This window comes from Rattus norvegicus, chromosome 13, assembly GCF_021556685.1.
Source record: "Rattus norvegicus strain SHRSP/BbbUtx chromosome 13, alternate assembly SHRSP_T2T, whole genome shotgun sequence".
NCBI lineage: Eukaryota > Metazoa > Chordata > Mammalia > Rodentia > Muridae > Rattus > Rattus norvegicus.
This window is the reverse complement of record NC_141546.1, coordinates 19,839,907-19,844,392: the sequence shown is the minus strand read 5'-3', so window position 1 is coordinate 19,844,392 and position 4,486 is coordinate 19,839,907.

The window sequence follows — 4,486 nt, the reverse complement described above, 5'->3', positions numbered from 1 at the left end:
AGAAAATGAATCAAATTTTAATTGATTAACATGAAACGTGTGATGCCTTTGTAGAGAGGTCTATTTATAGTTTGTGAAAGTTAATGTCATAAAATGGCTGGATGGCAGGACTTACCAACCTTAATTAGGGACTTTGAATAGAGGTTGAACAAGATAGCAGAGCTAACAATATTTAATTATAGAAACAGTGAAGGGTAGCTCATCTGTTAAGTGCTTGTGGTAAAAACAGAAAGATCTCAGTTAACTCCTCAGGTACTAGATAAAAAGGCAGCCATGGTAGGGAGCATTTTTACTCATGAAGCTATGTAGGCACTGATAGGAAGACCTTTGTAGGTTTCGAGTTTGGCAACGTCTCTTAATCACCTAATCTGTGGGTTCTAGGTGTTTACTGAGAGAGACTGTATCAAGGAAGAAGAGGGACAGCTGCCAAAGAAAAAAATGAGGTTGACCTCAGAACACACACACGCCCTGGCCCATAAACAAACATGCATGAACACATACACATATACAAATGCATACCTATAGTTATACATATATAAGATAATTTGATAAATTTTTGAAAACTCTTGAACCTGAATTCCAGGTGACATGTATTTGTACTATAGTCTTGATATGTAGGTAGAATATGAAATGTTAGGATAAATAAAACATATAACTTTGATCATGGTGACTCACACACATCTGTTCTGATTACTTGGGAAGATGAACAAAAGAACCTAAACATTCCTGGAAGCCTAGCACATAAAACAAGAGCTAGTACAATAACAAAGTAAAACCACAAACACTGGCTGAAAGTACTTTCATGTTAAAATTTCAAGTTGATTCTCACAGACCTAATAGATTCTTTCTGGACTGGATGAGTTATGTACAGAGAGAGAGAGAAAGAGTACAACAGCTTAACTTCTAAGTTGATTGTGTCTGCCAAATCATATTAGATTTAAAGCAGAAACAAAGAAATCATGGGCTCTTTGAAGGATCAGATAGTGAGTGTTTTGCTTTCAATATCAACTCAGTGACTTCCTTTTCTACTCAGTTACTGATGTTAAACAACTTCTTAAAGGTGTATTTGATCGAGAAATGAATGAGAGGTAAGACAATATTCTTTAGTGAAGATAAGTCATGAATCAACTGACACAGAAATCCATATCCTGACTGGTTTGGAGAAAAGCGTCTATTTAAACCACTTTTCATGCATAGCTTCTTGATCATTAAGCTTATCGTCTGGTATTGATAGATAGGAACTGAGGGGTGAATGAACAGCAAGGATTAAATGTGAAACTGGGTGCCAAGTGTACTACCTGTCCAAACGTGCTACCCATAATGGCAGGACAGGAAAAGATGCAGGACTCAGGGCATGCTCTGTCACATAATTCTACTTAAAGGTAAAGAATATATCTAGGCCTATAGAATTTGCTTCTTAGATAATGTGCATATGATCTTTTATAATTGATTACATTCTATCTTCTTAAAACTCATTAGGGTTATTACAGATGTTTATTTGTAGAAATTTTCTATACAGAATAAAAAATGGGTTGTTGCTTTCCTGCTGATTTTCTAGTATAACAACATGTGGACTTTGCCAAACAGATAAAATTAGTGCATGGAGGCTACAGGAGAATTAACAGTCTGCCACTCTTGTGATTTAAGCATGTCTTCCAGCTGGAAGACTCAACCAATGAGTTGGCCCCTAATAATTTGATTGGGCACAGTAGACCCAATAGACTGTGTTTTGAAAATACCTACCTTAATTGATTTGTGGTATGTGTGTTGTAGGGGGACAAAGCAAAATATGAAAAAACAGCATACTCCTTATCCCCTTAATCAAGGGGCCATCACTTCAGCCCCACCCTAGACTTTTTATGAGTTCTTTTTACTGAATAAGGCTAGAAGAAGTAGTTAGAAACATTCTTTATTCTTTCAATAATGAAAAGAGAAAACACTTTTCTGAAGTGGTTTAGATTTACATGCTTTCTAGAATATGAAAGAGACTCACTATCAACCCATGCATTTGACATGGCAAAAGTCACAGACATGTGCAACGTGCCTTATCAGACTCATTTAGGCTAGCATTCCAAAGATGCTTATTTTCTTATGCACATATATCAGTTTCCATAGCAAGGGCAGACACTTTGTGTTTGGATAATCCCTAAAAAAATGTATTCATGAGAATGAGCCAAAATTAGTACACTAAGAGCCCAAGGGCATACATGGACACACAAGGCTATACTAGATCATAGCAGAAACAGTGGGAACTGACAGAGGAGAGGGAGTGCAAAGAGTAAATTAGAAAATTGTCATTTATACATAAAAGAAAGGAAGGAGCAAGAACCCAAACCTGGGGCTCCAAATAAATTAGTGTTCTTAATGAAAGGGAGGCAGTGGAGCCCATGGAAAAGCGAATCTCACTTTCCTACCTGATCCTCTTTCTGTGCTTCTCTGGTTATTAAGAATATAGGAGCTAGTTTCACTTTTATGGATGTCATAATGGCAAATTCCAAAGCAATTTCACACTGACTTCCTTTCCACCCAAGTTGATGAGAGTCACTTTGGATTCTTATGACATGGTACTAATTCTGTACTTCAGTTCTTCCCAATACTGCTTTCTTTGAAAGGTTCTCTTGCAGTAAGAACTCTAGCCTAGTGTCACTAAAGCAAAGTTCAATAACTCCAGAAAAGGCTCAAGATTGGCAGCAAGGGTCTAGACAAATTGATCAGCAGTTAACAGCTCTTACTGATATCCTAAGAGACTAGAATCTGGTTCCATGTAGTTCAAATCTCATTGTAATTCCAACTCCAGAAAGAAAAAGAAAAGGTAACTAAAGAGAAAAGAAATCTCTGAACCTCCCTGCCCAAGACAATAACTATTTGTAAGCATACCCTTTTATAAGACAACAGATATATAACATCTATTGAATATCCAAAAATCAATCACCTCTTCTTTGGGTAATTGGGAATAGTTTTCTTATAATTGTTTCCCGATGATTCAGGATGTAGAATTCATCTTTGGAGGTCCAAGAGAATTAGAAAAATGGTTAGTCATAAGAGAAGTATGTGTAGCATTTTTTGCCCATTCTCTACAGCTGAGAAAATACAGTCTTCAATGAAGTTCCAACTTGAGGAGTCTGAAATATTGAACCAAGTAAGCTACCTTTTCTGAAGTTTTTCCAGAAGCAATATTTAAGAGGGAACATCTTTGGTGAGGTTAAGGTAGGATCAAAAAGAACAGCAATTCTCAGTATCTCGGCATCCCTGAGGGTGAATCTTGTCAAAACACTATTATTGTTTAGAGTTTTTTGTTTGTTTGTTTACTTGCTATTTTTGAAAATAAAACTTTCAGAGGAAATATATATTCCTAAATTGAGATAATGCATGGGATGTGCAATGTGCATAAGTCAAGTAAAGATTATTTTCTGCTCCTTGTATGAACAGGTTAAAGAAAGCTGTCTTTATTTTTTATGATGCATCCTGGTCATATAAGCAAAATGCAATATAAATCTTCATTCATGCTTTATTAAAGGATGGCATGATGAATCTTGAGGACTCTGTAGCTGAAAATATATATTGGGTATGTATAGCTCATGCTCTGGCTAGAAAAATTCTTTAGATTTCAGTCAGTTTCAGCCAGTCTGAGGACTGTTCCCATGTAGATGGACCAACAAATTTTGTTACCTATTACTTTTTTTCTATATACAGCCAAGAACTTCAAGGGACTTCAAGCACTTCAAGAACTTCAAGAACTTCAATTAAGATGAAATCCATAATTTTATTCTCCTGTGTGAACATATGCAAAACAGCATCTCCGGTGTAACACATTTCTTGTTCTCCATTCTGAGGTTAATATATGTTTGAAGTAAACAGTCTGTTATAATTCAGCATTTTTTCTATAGTTCAATATCTCTCAGCAGTCACTGTTTCTTGTTCATTAGCATTTAAGAACTTCAAAGTTGGCCCTTCTAGCTAGTGCCTTCTGCCAGGGCAGATCAACAGTTTGTCTCCTACTCTGAAAACACCACAGCCTGTTGGCATCCCAGGAATTCCTCTGCATGCAGCACAACTGGTAAGGGGCCCTCTGGAAGGTACAGAGTTGCTGGGAATCCTGAGTATGAGCCCAGGACACTTGTGACCCATCACCCGCCAAAACCACTGCTCCATGAATTCCACTCCCCTTCTGGCTGGCACCTCTTGCCAGGACAGATTGTGAGCTTTTCTGCTCCCCTGAAGATACCACAGCCTGATTGCATCTCAGGGGTTCTATAGCATGAAGGGCAACTCTTCAATGACACCATAGTCTGAAGACATCCCAGGGACTCTGCTGCATGCAGTGAAATTGACTAAACACTCTGAAAGCTTCCCTGGAGCACTGCTGTGCACATGCAAAGACCAACACTAAGGCCTCCCAGGAGAACAGCTAACCACAGGAGGACAGCTTAACAGCTCCTTTGAAAGCCCAACAGTCTAAAAACCTCTGAGGAGATTTATTGCAGTC